Source organism: Schistocerca serialis, chromosome 2 (genome assembly GCF_023864345.2).
Source record: "Schistocerca serialis cubense isolate TAMUIC-IGC-003099 chromosome 2, iqSchSeri2.2, whole genome shotgun sequence".
Lineage (NCBI taxonomy): Eukaryota > Metazoa > Arthropoda > Insecta > Orthoptera > Acrididae > Schistocerca > Schistocerca serialis.
Window position 1 is genome coordinate 427,679,125 of NC_064639.1, and position 17,901 is coordinate 427,697,025.

The following is a 17,901-nucleotide window of genomic DNA, read 5'->3' on the forward strand; positions in this document are numbered from 1 at the left end:
AGGAAGCTTGGAGTATATTTCGTAAATTTCCTGGTCGTGTTATAGTCTTAGGCAGAGATTTTAATTTACCAGTTATAGACTGGGATACTCAAGTAATTTGGAGGATAGTACGGACAGAAAATCGAGTGAAATTGTTGTAAGTGCCTTATCTGAAATTTACACAGAGCGGTTAATCACACGACTCGTGAAGATAACATAACAGTTTAGACCTGCTTAAGACAACGAACTTTTGGACACAGCTTGGAACAGGAAATCCGTTACATCACTGAATATGACTGTAAATTGCAACACGAAGTAAGGTATGAACATAGTCTGTTTAACAAGAGCGACAAGAGACAGATTTGTGCAATATACAGACTAAAGCGACGAATGAAAATTTGTGCCAAAGCCAGAATTCTGAGTCTCTTCCTCACTAGGCAGATGCGCTAACCACTACGTCATCCTAGCACACTGCCTTTGTACAATTACACGCTGCAACGCCTCTGCCTAGTGAGCAAAAGATCCGGGTTCGAATCCCCACCTTGGTACCAAGCTTCATTCGTCGCTTTAGTCTCCATATATTCGTCACAGATTTCTAAGATTTGGAAGGGTCTCTGGAACCATTACGTTTCACGTTGTTTGGCACAAATAAAACTAAACGAAACTAAAACTAGCGTAAAGGAGGGCTCTCCGATAAATGTTCAACGAACTCAAAAGTTAAAGTCTACCTACCGGTTTCACAGAATATCTCAAGAAGTCTTGTCCCTCTTCTAGCAACAGAGTACCGTAGGCCTCTATGGGAGCGAAGCGTTTCTAATGATAGAAAAGAAAGCAGAAGTCATCCCGATTTTCCACAAGGGTCGTCGAAGAGACGCACAGAACTATAGGCGTATGTCTCTGAGATCGGTCTGTTGTAGAATTTGCAACACTTTTATGCTCGATTATTATGACATCTTTGGAGCCCGAAAGTCTCCTTTGTAAGAATCAACATTGTTTCCATAAACAGCGATCGTGTGAAACCCAGCTCGCTCTCTTCTTCCACGAGACAAAGAAAGCAGTAGATACAGGTGCCTAGGTAGATGCCGCGTTCCTTGTATCAGAAGGCGTTCGATGCAGTTTCTCACTGCCACCTAGTGAACAAAATACAAGCGTACGGAATGTCAGACCATCTGTGTGACTGGACTGAAGAGTTTCTAGCAACCGAAACACAGCATGGCATTCTGAACGGAGAGAAGTCTTCAGACCTAAAAGTAAATTCGGGCTAGCTCCAAGTGAGTGTTATACAACCATTACTTTTCACAGTATATGTAAATAACCTAGCAGATATCTTCGGAAGTTCAGTGAGGCTTTTGTTATATGATGTTGTTCTACACAGAAAAATCGCAACGCTAGAAAATTGTACCGAAATGCTCAAAGACCTGCATATGATCGACTCTTAGTGCAGGCAGTGGCAACTGACAACACAAATCGAAAAAAAATGTAATGCATTAGGAAGACATAAAAAGAACAACCCTTTATTGTACGATTACAATATCACTGGAAGCACTTACTTCCGAACATATCCTGACGTATGCGTACTGAAGGATTTGAAGTGGAACGACCAGATAATATTAATCGCAACTGAATCGTATGCCAGACTGAGATTCATTGGAACAATCTGCAGAAAATGTAGTCCATCAACAAAGGTGATAGCTCACAGAACACTCTTTCGACCGGTACATGAACATTGCTCGTCAGTTTGTGATTCATACGAGATAGGATTGATAGCCAAAAGAAAAATGAAAGAGGAGCAGCACTTTTCGTTACAGATTCATTTAATAAGCGTGAAAGTGTCATGGAGGTGCTTCTCAACTCCAGTGGCAGACGCTGCAACAGAGGCGCTCTGCATAAAGCTATAGTCACTGTTAAAATTCTGAGACCACACATTCCTAAAAGAGTCAACCAACATATCACTACACATCAAAAAAAGTTTTTTATCAACCCGGTTCCCAGAACTCCTGAAGACAGACGTTGACTATGGATATTGTATCACAGACATAGTCCCTTTGACTGTTCAGAGATGTCACTAACCCCGCCCAAAGATGTAAACAACCATGCATGAACAGCGCCTATTAGACGGAAGGGGTCCGACAGTGAATCAGTTTCATTCATTCCACCAGGAAATAAGTACACGGTCGTGTCGTCTGTAGTTCAATTACGCCTAGACGGTCAATACCGCGGTTCGATCGCGTTGTTACTTGGTGCCAGGAAAAGCTCTCAACAAGGGAAGTGTCCAAGCGTCTCGTAATGAATCAAAGCGATGTTGTTCGGACGTGGAGGAGATAGAGAGAGAGAGAGAGAGAGAGAGAGAGAGAGAAACTGTCAATGACATGCGTAGCACAGGCCACCCAACGGATACTACTGCAGTGGATGACCGCCACCTACGGATTATGGCTCAGAGGAAATAGGAAAACAGCGCCACCATGTTAAATTATGCTTTTCGTGCAGCCACAAGACATCGTGTCATGACTCAAACTATGCGCAATAGGCTGCATGATGTGCAACTTCACTCCCGACGTCCATAGCGACGTCCATCTTTGCACCACGACACCATGCAGTGCGGTACAGATGGATCCAACAACATGCCGAATGGATCGCTCAGGATTGACATCACGTTCTCTTCATCGATGAGTGTCGCATATGACTTCAACCAGACAATCGTCGGAGACGTGTTTGAAAGCAACCCAGTCAGGATGAAAGCCTTAGAAACACCATCCAGCGAGTGCAGCAAGGTGGAGGTTCTCTGCTGTTTTGGGATGGCTTTATGTGGGGACGACGTACGCCGCTGGTGGTCATGGAAGGCGCCGTAACGGCTGTACAATACGTAAATTCCATCCTCGGACTGATAGTGCAACCACATCGGCAGCATATTAGCGAGGCATTCGTCTTCATGGACGACAATTCGCACCCCCATCGTGCACATATTGTGAATGACTTCCTTCAGGATAACGACATCGCTCGATTAGAGTGGTCAACATGTTCTCCAGACATGATTCCTATCGAAAATGCCTGGGATACACTGAAAAGGGCTGTTTATGAACGACGTGACCGTCCAACAATCTGTACCAACAGTGCCTTGCTGAACATGTCGATAGTATGCCTCGACGAATACAGGCATACATCAATGCAAGATCACGTGGCATTGGGTATTTGAGGTATCGGTGTGTACAGCAATCTGGATCACCACCACTGAAGGTCTCGTTTCATGAGCAATAAAAGGGGCAGAAATGATGTTTATGTCGATCTCTATTCCAATTTTCTGTACAGTTTCCGGAACTCTCGGAAACGAAGTGATGAAAAACTTTTTTTGATGTGTGTATAAGCTACAAATTTTAGTAAAATATCCTTAATCTTTAGTCGAAGGTATTGATCAAACTCGAGTGAATGTCTCTAAAACTGTACTCCAAACCATTTTCAGTAGCAACCGTTCGCAGCGCAAATCCCTATCGCCGACTAGTGTGTTGGCTTCTGACAGCATCTGAATGGAAAGCGTGCACTTTCGGTGACGGAGAGTTGCTGAACAAAGTCAGTCGTAGGATTAATTATAAACCATTCTGCACTATATCACCAAAAGCGAGTGTCACTGTCCATAGGATGAGTACTTACAACTTGCCTGTCGGAGCCATTTTGCAGGGATACTTTATATATTGGGGACAAATTTCGCCCTCTTGCACTGTTCTTCGTTATCAACGCAAAGAGATGCTAGTTAGACATTCGGACATTCATATACAATGATCCAAAACAGTTACCTAACTGTACTCAGTTTTCGCTAAGAAGAGATGTGACACATGCGTTAAGGTTGGTACACCTGAGTGTTAGAACTCAGGAGAGACCTGTCAGCCAAAAAGTGCTCTGCTGCTTCAACCAAACTCAATATTTCTTGTCATATTTGGAATAGTAAGCATTCAGAATTATTCATCTCAAACAAATCTGATAGGACACTACCCGTTGTTCAGATTCAGCTGTTGACTCTTCTTGCAAAGTTATATTCATGCTAAGAGACACGACGCTAAACTCTTGTCTCCAAAAATCTACAGAGATTAAAGGTTTAACGTACGACTTTCAGACCAGATTATTATTAGTTTCAACACACAAGACTTTAAGAAACCACTGTATTTCATACACTGATTCATGAACATGCATTATTTCTAATAGTGTGGTCAGGAATGCAATAGAGAAATGCATGTAATATCTTTATATAAGCTCAGTGAGAGTCCATTTCAATTTTTAAGGAATTGTTACATACAGCTTCTAAGGTTTAGAATACTGCAAAATATTGGGGCAAGTAATCCAGAAATTGAAGCAGCGTTATTATAAAAAAAAAGATGATTACCTCAGGCAACAGAATAAAAAATGTGTGGGATATAGTGATGACATGGACAGGTTGGGCCAAAAAGGAAGAGGAACAGATAGCTCTAAAAATAAATGAGATATTGGTGACAAGTGCATGTAGTGTTGCAAACCTCTTAAACAATTACTTTATTTCTGTTACTGGCAGCTTGGGTTTATCTGTTTCGGTGAACAGTGCAATGGAATATCTGAGACTAGTATTTAAAAATGGGGTAAAATGAAAACTGCCGGCCGCGGTGGTCTCGCGGTTCTAGGCGCGCAGTCCGGAACCGTGCGACTGCTACGGTCGCAGGTTCGAATCCTGCCTCGGGCATGGCTGTGTGTGATGTCCTTAGGTTAGTTAGGTTTAAGTAGTTCTAAGTTCTAGGGGACTGATGACCACAGCAGTTGAGTCCCATAGTGCTCAGAGCCATTTGAACCATTTTTGAAAACTACATTAACGTCTCCGGAACAAGTAGCATCCATCATAAAATCCTTAAAATCTAAGTATTCTAGTGGGTATGATAACATGTCAACGAAGTTAATGAAAGAGTGCTCATACGAATTGAGTTCTATGTTAAGTTATTAGTGTATATAATCTGTTAACAGCGGAACACTTCCAGACTGGCTAAAATATGCTGAAGTTAAGCCTCTTTACAAGAAGGGGGATAAATAGATACTATCAAACTATCTCCCAGATTCACTTTTACCAACTTTTTCAAAAATATTTTAAAAGGTCGTGATCAAGCGTCCCCTTAAGCATCTGACTGCAAATAATATATTTTCGAAGTCGCAGTGTGGGTTTCTTTATGGTTCTCATATAGAGAAAGCTATTTACAATTACAGTAAGAACGTTCTTAATTCATTAGATAATAAATCAGAGGATATTGGCATTTTCTGTCACCTGTCAAAAGCCTTTGACTGTATGAACCACAGCATTCTCTCAATTAAAATAAAATATTATGGTGTCACTGGCAATGCTATGAAATGATCTGAGTCTTATCTAACTAACAGGAAACAAAGGGTGTCGTAAAATAAGTATGCAGTGAAAAAAATGGCTCTGAGCACTATGGAACTCAACTGCTGAGGTCATTAGTCCCCTAGAACTTAGAACTAGTTAAACCTAACCAACCTAAGGACATCACAAACATCCATGCCCGAGGCAGGATTCGAACCTGCGACCGTAGCGGTGTTGCGGTTCCAGACTGCAGCGCCTTTAACCGCACGGCCACTTCGGCCGACAGTATGCAGTAATCAGTCAGTCTTCATCTGATTGGAAACTGATTCCATGTTGTGTTCCTCAAGGTTCCATCTTGAGTTTGCTCCTTTTTATTGTGTACATTAATGAACTCTCGTCTGTTACATAGTCAGATGCTAAGTTTGTTTGGTTTGAAGATGATACAAACATTGCAATAAGTAAGAAGTCAAGTACAGATTTAGAAATACCTGCTAATCAAATTTTCACTGACGTTAATAAGTGATTCTCTGTCATTAAACTTTGAAAAGACGCACTATATCTAGTTCAGAACCTGTAAGAGATTTCATTTCAGCACATGCATAACATATGAAGACATGCAGATCGAAGAAGCTGACAGAATTAATTTTCTGGGATTACATCTCAATAATAAATTCAGTTGGCAAGGGCATACCACAAAATTGCTCAATGCGCCTAAAGAAGTACGTATTTGCAGTGAGAATGATGTCGGATGCAGGAGATATAAATATAAAAAAAAACTTGCGTAGTTTTCTTACTTTGATTCTGTTATGCCAAACGGGATCATATTCTAGTGTAACTCATCAAACAGAGCAAAAGTTTGTAGCGTGTAAAAGCGTGTAGTAAGAATCATTTGCGGTGTAAATGCAAGAGCATCATGTAGAAACCTGTTCAAGGAACTTCGTATTCTAACCACTGCTTTTCAGTGTATTTATTCCTTAATGATATTTGTTGCAAGTAATATAGCTCATTTCCAACCAATAGCTCAATACATAGCATCAATACTAGGCATAAGAACAATCTGCATAAAGAACTAAAATCACTTACGTTGGTCTAAAAAGGGTCCAACATTCATGAACACATATTTTCCATAAATTTCCAGCAACCATTAAAAACTTGGTTTCAGATAAAGAACGGTTTAGACATAAAGTGAAATACTTTTTGATAGACAACTCCTTCTACTTTCTACATGAACATCTTAACAGGGACTGTTAGACCAGACTAAGTAAAAAGTCTGTTAAATTTCACTTTTGACAGCACTTGGTCACAATAGTCAAGATTAGGTATTTTGTGTATCATAAATTCATTAAAAGTACATAATTTTGTGGAATTCTGTAAATATTAGCAGTTTCAGTTCACAGTAATGTATTCACCTATTCTGACCATCTCCTGACAAATGATCAAGGTACTAAGTATTGTATCACATGTTTTATATTTTTATGTTATACCGACTTGTTCCACATCTACGAGAAGCATCTCATTTTTGGATCTATGGAACGAAAACTGAATCCAATCTGATCTAATCTTGGCCTAGTAAGACTAATTATAATATTTCCATCATCAGGAAATAACTAATTTTCGCTCTTACCTATACAAAAGGAACTCATCTGCGTGTAACAACAACAAGAGCAGACCAATTGTCGACCACTGTGGAACATCTGAAGAGATTTTACTGCATTTTGAAATTGGTTTTTCTTTTTACTTAACACTAAATTCTGAATCTCTCAGTTACAGAGGATGGGTTCCACTTACCAGCAGGATCTGTGATACAATAACATAGTGATGTGAGAAACTTCTGGACGAAAGTAGTATTCACATTATGTGTCACTGCCAAATAACATAGTTCGATGAAACTTGGACCTTCGGTATAAAAAAAACCGCTACAATGTAGAACAGCAGGTAACTGAAAGAAATATACAATGAGGCGACAAGAAATGAACTTCTATTGAAAGACAATAATTCCACTGAAGTCACTGCGATTGATTATGATGGTCCCGTAGACACAACAAACGGCGTGAAATGTTTCTTAATCGGGTGTGTGATCACCTCGGATAGGCAATATACGATCAACAATGTGTTCCCATGCTGGTCGCAATGTTGGTAAGGAGTTTTTGTGGTACGGCGTTCCATTCTTCCAACAGCGCGATTGGCAACTACTGCATGGTCACTGGTGCATGTGGACGTGCTGAAATACATCTCGTGAAAGCATATCACACGCATCCGATGGGATTTAAGTCGGTGGAACGGAGGGGCAGTGCATGCGCCGCACATACTCTCGTTGAAAGTGCTTCTCCATCTGTAAAGTTCAATGCAAGCACGCATTAATATCCATATGAATGAACGAAGTACGATAATTCTGGACGCACCCTCATATGGCGAGAAGCGATAACACGTAATTCACATAGGAACATTGTAGAATATGATTATTTTGGTGACTCAGATGTTGTGGTGTGGGAAAGCATAATGTTGGATGGGCATACTGGCCTCCAAACCTTTGACTACGGTACACGTTCTTGTCAAGCAGTAATCCTTCCCCATGTGCGACTTCCAGGGGTGCACTCGGCCTTGAGTTCATCTAAGGGGCAGGAGTTCTTGGAACGAGAGAGTATTCAGCCAGTAGATTGGCGTACACGTTCCCACGACTTAGTTGCCATCCTCCACGCGTGGGATGCGTTGGGGAGATGTATTGCAGCTCGTCCTCGTGCATCAGCGACTGCCCAGAAGTTGCCAAACCCGCTGGTGGGGAAATGCAACGCCCCACCAAATAAACTCCTTACCAACCTTGTGATCAGCATTGGAGCGCTTTCGGAGCATGCACTGCTGCCTGTGATGATCACACCTCCATTAACAACGACGTCTCGCTTTCTTTATTGTCCAGGGAACCATAATAGATCGCGGTGACCTAAGTGTAATTATTATCTCTGAAGAAGTGTTATTACTGTTCGTCTCATACCGTAATTCTTTCAATTATCTTCTGCACTGTACTCTTGCAGTTCTATCTATGGTCCAACTTTCGTGGAGCTATGTTACTTATCATCAAGTAAATATTACTTTCGTCCTTATGTTTTGCACATCAGTTTATCTGAGATTCTCTCAAAGGAAACCATGAACTGCACAAGCGAATATTTCTGCGAAGTGACACAACATAGCTGTTTTCAGTGTTTTGTCCTTTAAATTTAGTACACGAAACAGATGTCATCATCAAAATATTAAAGGCACTGTCGAACTGAAATGCCAAATCGGGAAAAGGGCCTTGCGCAGCTGACGACTGGTGCCTCCCAACACTCAAAAAGCCGGCAGTAAGGGAACCATGTGGCATTTACCCACATACGTCTTGTACGTACCTCTCCAAGGATTTAGGTAGTTCAACTGCGACGGCCGGGGTGGCCGAGCGGTTCTCGGCACTACGGTCTGGAACAGCGCAACCACTACGGTCGCAGGTTCGAATCCTGCCTCGGGCATGGATGTGTGTGATGTCCTTAAGTTAGTTAGGTTTAAGTAGTTCTAAGTTCTAGGGGACTGATGACCTCAGAAGTTAAGTCCCATAGTGCTCAGACCCTTTTCAACTGCGCCTTCACAATACATATATACGCTAGTGAAATTCCTCCTAAGTAATATATCACAATTTGAGAACAGTGACGTCCATACCTACAATACTAGAGGGAAAAAAGGCCTCTGAAACTGATTGTTAAAGCTGCCAGTGGCTCTGAAAGGAACTCAGTATGTAGCAACAAAAGTTTTTAATCATTTTCCCAATAACACGAAAGTATATTCTGGTAGTTACTGTATGTAGGCTACCAGTTACATACACATTGAAGAGCCAAACAAATGGTACACCCGTTTAATATCATGTATTGCCCCCGCGAGCACGCAGAAGTGCCGAAACACGACTTGGTATAGACTCTACTAATGTCTGAAGTAATGCTAGAGGGAACTTAAACCATGAATTCTGCAGGGCTGTCCATAAACCCGTCAGAGTACCAGGGGGTGCAGATCTCGTCTGAACAGCATGTTGCAGGGCGTCCCAGATATGCTCAATAATGTTCATGTCTTGGGAGTTTAGTGGCCAGCGGAAGTGTTTAAACTCAGAAGATTGTTCCTGGAGCCATTGTGTAGCAATTCTGGACGTGTAATATATCGCATTGTCCTGTTGGAATTGCTCACGTCCATCGGAATGCACAATGGACATGAATTGATGCAGGTGACCAGACAGGATGCTCACGTACGTGCCACCTGTCAGAGTCGTATCTAAACGTATAGGGGGTCCCATATCACACCAACTACACACGCCCCACACCACCACACCAGTACAGAGCCTCCGCCAGCTTGCACAGTCCCCTGCTGACATGCAGGGTCCATGGATTCATGAGGTTGCCCCCACACCCGCACATGTTCATCTGCTAGATACAATTTGAAACGAGACTCGTCTGAGCAGCCAACATTTTTCCAGTCAGCAACAGTCCAATGTCGGTGTTGACGGACGCAGGCGAGGCGTAAAGATTTGTGTCGTGCAGTCATCAAGGGAACACCACTGGGCCTTCGACTCCGAAAGCCCATATCGACGATGTTTCCTTGAATGGTTCGCACGCTGACACTTGTTGATGACCCAGCATTGAAATCTGCACCAATTTACGGAAGGGTTCCACTTCTGTCACGTTGAACTATTCTCTCTAGTCGTCGTTGGTCCCGTTCTGGCAAGATCTTTCTCCGGCCGCAGCGATATCGGAAATTTGACGTTTTACAGGATTCCTGCTATTCACGGTACACTCGCGAAATGCTCGTAGGGGAAAACCCCACTTCATCGCTATCTCGGAGATGCTTTGTCCCATCACTCATGCACCGACTGTTACACCACGTCTACACCCACTTAAATCTCGATAACCTGCCATTGTAGCAGCAGTAACCGATCTGACAACTGTGCCAGACACTTGTTGCCTTATATAGGCGTTGCCGACCGACATATCTCTGTATTTTAATATGCATGCCTATACTTCACTGTATATACTGGTTACTAGTTTTTAAGTAGAAATACGTCAAGGGTGTAGGAGGAGTTATTCGGGAAAATTAATTTAAGTTAGATTTAAAACTTCGTTTATTAGCTGTCAGACTTTTGTGTTATTGGGCAAATGATTAAAAAATTTTTGTTGCTGCATACTGAACTCTTTTATGAGCCACTTGTAATTTTAAGACTAGGTTACGAAGGTCATTTTTCTCTTTAATGTTGTCTGTATGGACATCTGTGTTCTCAAATTGTGAAGATGGTTTATTAAGACTGAAACCGGTCACATCATTAGCGACCACGACTGACTATTTTCATTAAAATACGATATACAATAAATAATGTTCCTAACATCTTTACAAAAATTATTAGTATTTATGAGTACGTAACAAATTAGGAATGGTTTGATCTTTGATTATTGTTGTTAACATTACGTGTGGCTTTTGTCTTCGAAAGTGAGCACAGATAAGAGTTGACGACGAAAGCAATTAAGCGGTGCAGGAGGGCCCCTGCCTGATAGCGGCAGCGCGCGCTACGCTGTCAGCCACCACACTGCGAACCGTAGCGGCGGGCCGGCGGCGACAAAGATTCCTCGTCGGAGAAGCGGCCCAGCGCAGCGCGGCAGGACTCAATTAACGAAAAGCCGCGACGGGAGGCGGCGGCGTGCCGGGCGCAGCCGCACAATCAATAGGAGCCCGCCTAGCCCGCTGCCCCCGGAAACTCAATACTGGCGGCGGCGGCGGCGGCGGAGGCTGAGGGGGTGGCGAACGCGCCAAAGCGCGGCGACACCCGGCCGCTTCCCGCATGTTCCGCGCTGCTGAAGGGGCGCCGGTGGCGGACGCAGCTGCGGGCAGCCCGGGCGCGGCAGAAGGGCGTCCCTCAACGGCGGGAACTGGGCGAGCGTGTGTCTCAGTTAAGACTGCACGCCGGACCGGGACTAGGGCCCGGAACATTTGTTTTCGCTGGCACTGCTGATAGCGGCTAAGCTTTCCAGGAACGAGATATTTTGCCTATGATATAGCGAGTCATGGAACGTGTATCGCAAAGACAGATTTGACGCCTTAGGAGGGGGAATGTTTATTTCAGTTGACATAAATGTTATGCAGGGTGTACAGGAAAGAATCGTCCAATTTAAAAAAAAAATCATAACTACTATGTTATTTGAGATATGTGTGTGCACAACGAACTCTTGGGAAGAGCAAACTATAGAGACTTACATGGTTCCCACTAGGTAGCAGCAGTGTGCGCCCGCTCCAGTTCTAGTACCAATGGTTTCGGGACGACAGAAAGAGTTTTCAGTTCCATGTTTTGCGCAGTGCGGGTCAATCGTGTCTGTTCAGCGTGGCTTTGGTATTAGGGGTTGTGTAGATCCTCCTACAGCACAGAACATTAGACGATGACATGAACACTTCCGAGTAACAGATTGTTTGTGAAAAGCCAAATTTCCGGGCTGTCCCCGAGTGTCTGACACAGATGTAGAACGCATCCGCCACAGTTTCACAAGGAGTCCGCAGAAATCCGTACGCCGTGCATCTCGACAGCTCGACGAGCCCCTTACGTCCGTCTGGCGTGTGTTGCTAAGACGTTTACATATGCAACCACACAGAATCAAGCTACTGCAAGCTCTTCGTGAAGTTCTGTGTGTTCTGTAATTTAGTTCTTAGCAAGATGTAAGATGACAGTTTTCTTCCAAGCTTAGTGTTTAGTGACAAGGCAACATTTCATTTAAATGGTAAGGTTAACCGTCATACTGTGTCAAAAGATGAAATTGTACAACATGAGATGGACTCTCCACAATTTAATGTGTTTTGTGCAGTTTCACGGGAAAAGGTGTATGGTCCATTTTTCTTGGCGAAGAACGCTGTTACGGTAAGCACATATCTCGATATGCTTGAGAACCTTCTTTTTCCACTGCTGAAGACTGATTCGAACAACTTCATTTGCCAAAAGGATGGGTCACCGACACTCTGGCATCTGTTTTGTGTGGGAGCTTATAAAAGACTCTTCATATGCCTCCGTTACAAACAACAATGAATGAACTGAGACATCGCATAACAGCAAACTGCGGAAGCTGTAACTCAAGACATGCTCGCTGCAGTGTGGGAACAATTTGAGTATCGCATTTGCAAATTCATCTCAAGCGCGGCACATTGAACACCTATGAAAAGTTATGAAAAAACTTTTTGAATTTCCCGTTCATTAAAAAACAAAATTCATTCTACTTGTTTATTGCTATCAGATCGAATGATTCTTTTCGATACATATCGCTAGATATCATGTGAGAGAAGCGCAGCCGCGCGGGATTAGCCGAGCGGTCTCAGCGCTGCAGTCATGGACTGTGCGGCTGGTCCCGGCGGAGGTTCGAGTCCTCCCTCGGGCATGGGTGTGTGTGTTTGTCCGTAGGATAATTTAGGTTAAGTAATGTGTAAGCTTAGGGACTGATGACCTTAGCAGTTAAGTCCCATAAGATTTCACACACATTTGAACATTTTTAGAGAAGCGCAAGCTGAGCGATGCTTTGTAAATCCCTGCTAGTGAGTGGGCAGAAACCTTTCCCTCTCAAGGAAAAAGAACAAACACCACACACACACACACACACACACACACACACACACACACACATAAAATTAAGGCGAGACGGCCAATGATTTCGGGATTTTGCGAAATGCCGCTAGTAATGAGAATAACTGGCAAGGGGCACTACATTCGTAGTGAGTGTATACGTTGAGTATTTGGGTCACATGGGAAGCGTGCTAGGGTAGTGCGTGCAGTTCCGATGTCCGTCGTATCCGGGTAGGACAGTGGTCAGCGCATCTGTCTAGCAAGCAGGAGACCAGGGTTCGAATTCCGGTCCGGACAAATCTTCAACCTTCCACCTTGATTTAAATAAATGTCCATTCGCAGCCACTGTCTGTAATTCTTTTGTGTCTTGGCAAAAATATTGTCACTATTGAGGTGGAATTCGATTGTGACAGTCAAGATATCCGGTCGTATATAACAAGTCTAGCTGAAATCAGGTTATTTGTTGGATGTTTACACTTACGAGCCTATTCCGCTGTGAAATTTTAGAGTCATTCAATGAAAGTTTATGGCCTGTAGTGCGGAAATATCCAGATGAGCAATAAAAGTGGGAGGTGATTTTAACCTACGAATAAAGACTGAGATGTCTATGGATTCACTGCAGGGGGTATACACAGACAGTATTGCGAAGTGCTCTGAACACGTTTTTCGAAAACTGTCTTGAGCAGCTAGTTAGCCTGTACACAATGCAAATACTTTAGATGTAGTTACAGGCCTAACGTTATCGAAGGCGTCACTATAGAGAATGGTATTAGTGCCCATGATGCCATCATAATGACTGTGGTTGCTAAAATTAGTACATCATTCAAGAAGACTAGAAAATTATTTCCGCTAGAAAGAGAGATAACGAGTTATTAGTAAATGAATTTAGTTCATTTAGTTCCAGTATGATGGACGTAGAGGAAACAAGTTTAGACGCACTGTTAATCGTGCTGTCGCGAAGCTGTGTCGTGTAAGTGTATTAAGGACGGAAAAGAACCACCGCAGTTTAACAGAGAAGTTCGGGAAATGCCAAGGAAGCAAAGACTGCTGCATTATCGATTCAAAAGAGAACGCGCAAATGACAGATAAAAGCGGGTAGAGATTCGCTCGTCTGTAAAAAGATCCATGTGCGAAGCGTACAACAACTACCACTGTCACATCTTAGCAAAAGATCTTGCCGAGCACTCTAGAAAATTCTGGTCATATGTGAAATGGCTAAGCGGGTATAAGGCTTCTATCGAGTCACTCGTTGACCAGACCGGTGTGACCGTAGAAGATAGCAAAAGCAAACCCGAAGTTTTAAGTTTTCAGTTTAAGAAATCGTTCAAGTACAAGAATTGCACACACATACCATGGTTCGACCATCGCACAGATTCCAGTATGGATGACGTAGTAATAGCCCTGGTATAGGGAAACAACTGTAACTGTTGAAAATAAATAAGTCACCAGCCTCCGATGGAATTCCAATTCAGTTTTATAAAGCGTACTTTACGTCGCGAACCTCTCGACCAGTGCGTAGTCGCAAGCGACAGGTAAGAAAAGGGTAAGAGAAAGGACCAAGAAAATTACAAATCAGTATCCTTAACATGGGTTTGCTGCAGGATTCTTGAACATTTTCTCATTTCTAATATAATACATTTCCTTGAGAGGGAAAAGTTTCTGCCCACTGACTATCAGGGATTTACAAAGCATCGCTCGTACGTAACTCAGCTTGCGCTTCTCTCACATGATATCTGGCGAACTACGGATGAAGAGGAACACGCAGATTCCACATTTCTATATTTCCAAAAAGCGTTTGACTCAGTGCCCCGCTGCAGACTGTTAACGAAAGTGCGCCCATAAGGAATAGGTTCCCAGGTACGTGAATGACTCGAAGACTTCTTAAATAACAGAACCCAGTACGCTGTCCTCGGCGGTGAATGTTCGTGAGTGTCAAGGTTATCGTTAGGAGCGCCACAGGGGAGTGTGATAGGATAGCTGTTGTTTTGTATGTACATAAATGATCTGGCGAATAGGGTGAGCAGCTGTGCTTGGTGATGATGCCGCCAAGTATGGAAAGGTGTCGTCGTTGAGTGACTGTAGGAGGAGACAAGACGATTTAGACAAAATTTCTAGTTGGTGTGATGAATGGGAGCTAGCTCCAAATGAGTAAAATGTAAGTTACGGCAGATGAGCAGAAAAACAAACCTGTAACGTTAGAATACAGCATTAATAGTGGGCTGGTTGCCAGAATTTTAGGAAAGTGTGGTTCCGCTGTAAAGAAAACCACCTGTAGTATACTACACTCCTGGAAATTGAAATAAGAACACCGTGAATTCATTGTCCCAGGAAGGGGAAACTTTATTGACACATTCCTGAGGTCAGATACATCACATGATCACACTGACAGAACCACAGGCACATAGACACAGGCAACAGAGCATGCACAATGTCGGCACTAGTACAGTGTATATCCACCTTTCGCAGCAATGCAGGCTGCTATTCTCCCATGGAGACGATCGTAGAGATGCTGGATGTAGTCCTGTGGAACGGCTTGCCATGCCATTTCCACCTGGCGCCTCAGTTGGACCAGCGTTCGTGCTGGACGTGCAGACCGCGTGAGACGACGCTTCATCCAGTCCCAAACATGCTCAATGGGGGACAGATCCGGAGATCTTGGTGGCCAGGGTAGTTGACTTACACCTTCTAGAGCACGTTGGGTGGCACGGGATACATGCGGACGTGCATTGTCCTGTTGGAACAGCAAGTTCCCTTGCCGGTCTAGGAATGATAGAACGATGGGTTCGATGACGGTTTGGATGTACCGTGCACTATTCAGTGTCCCCTCGACGATCACCAGTGGTGTACAGCCAGTGTAGGAGATCGCTCCCCACACCATGATGCCGGGTGTTGGCCCTGTGTGCCTCGGTCGTATGCAGTCCTGATTGTGGCGCTCACCTGCATGGCGCCAAACACGCATACGACCATCATTGGCACCAAGGCAGAAGCGACTCTCATCGCTGAAGACGACACGTCTCCATTCGTCCCCCCATTCACGCCTGTCGCGACACCACTGGAGGCGGGCTGCACGATGTTGGGGCGTGAGCGGAAGACGGCCTAACGGTGTGCGGGACCGTAGCCCAGCTTCATGGAGACGGTTGCGAATGGTCCTCGCCGATACCCCAGGAGCAACAGTGTCCCTAATGTGCTGGGAAGTGGCGGTGCGGTCCCCTACGGCACTGCGTAGGATCCTACGGTCTTGGCGTGCATCCGTGCGTCGCTGCGGTCCGGTCCCAGGTCGACGGGCACGTGCACCTTCCGCCGACCACTGGCGACAACATCGATGTACTGTGGAGACCTCAAGCCCCACGTGTTGAGCAATTCGGCGGTACGTCCACCCGGCCTCCCGCATGCCCACTACACGCCCTCGCTCAAAGTCCGTCAACTGCACATACGGTTCACGTCCACGCTGTCGCGGCATGCTACCAGTGTTAAAGACTGCGATGGAGCTCCGTATGCCACGGCAAACTGGCTGACACTGACGACGGCGGTGCACAAATGCTGCGCAGCTAACGCCATTCGACGGCCAACACCGCGGTTCCTGGTGTGTCCGCTGTGCCGTGCGTGTGATCATTGCTTGTACAGCCCTCTCGCAGTGTCCGGAGCAAGTATGGTGGGTCTGACACACCGGTATCAATGTGTTCTTTTTTCCATTTCCAGGAGTGTAGTTTGACTCGTCCTTGACAACTGCTCGTGTATTTGCAATCATCACCAGGTCGGATTAATGGAAGACATCGAAGCAGTCTAGCAGTCATGGACTGTGCGGCTGATCCCGGCAGAGGTTCGAGTCCTCCCTCGGGCGTGGTTGTGTGTGTTTGTCCTTAGGATAATTTAGGTAAAGTAGTGTGTAAGCTTAGGAACTGATGACCTTAGCAGTTAAGTCCCATAAGATTTCACACACATATGAACTTTTTTTTTTAAGCAGTTTAGTGGGGGGATGCTTGATTTACCAGTATGTTCAAACAACATGCAGATATTAAGATGCTTCAGGAACACAAACAGGAACCACCGGAGGGAAAGCGACGTTCTTTTCGAGGAACATTATTGAAAAAATTTTCTGAAGCTAACTGCCGAATTGAATCTGCTACCGCCAAGGTACATTTCTCGTAATGACGACGTAGATAAGTGAAATTATGGCTCGCACGGAGGCATATAGACAATCATTTTTCCCTCGCTCTATTTTCTATTGGAACAGGACAGGAACTGGTCAGTAGTAGTACGGTGTACCCTCCACAGCACAGCACGGTGCCTCGCGGATTATGTACGTAGATGTAGATGACGCAGAAGCCACTCTCATAGCTTCAGTTCTACCAATTCTCCACTTATGTGATTTCCTTCCTTAGTATCCTCTCTTCCACGACTACCTGTACAGCAAGATCAACATGAGAGGTTATCTGGACTTCGGAATGTGGAACTGAACCTGTGAGTCACACCCGGACAGTTCGTAATCAACAGCACTGTCCGTGGAATGCAATGCTCCGGGTTCGAGTCGAGATTTAATAGAGACGTATCTTCGTCTGATTTTCTGCCTGGAAATTTCCAAACAGAGCACACTCCGCTTACAAGTGTTTCACTCATGCCACTAACTATTTCGATTGGACTTCCTCTTCACATTTATTTAAATCTATCCATTTAGCTGTTTCATTACCATTATGAAAGATTAGGTTATCGTAAAAGCAGTGCGTATTTCCTGCATGTTACTCCTATGCACCCTGTGTCAAATTGCTTTGTGCAAAACTGTTTCATACCATACAACAAGTAAGAGAATTGATATGACTGACACAAGAGACTGTAATTAGCGTGTAACGATAACGAGCTTGTCATTCAGAGTTATCTACCCAAATTTCAAACGTCTGTTATCATAAATGCGATCCAAGTGCTTTTTTGATGTCATATGTCACAAATGATAATAAATGATGTTCATTTATTTCGTTCCCACTGGGACATAGAGGTCCCACCT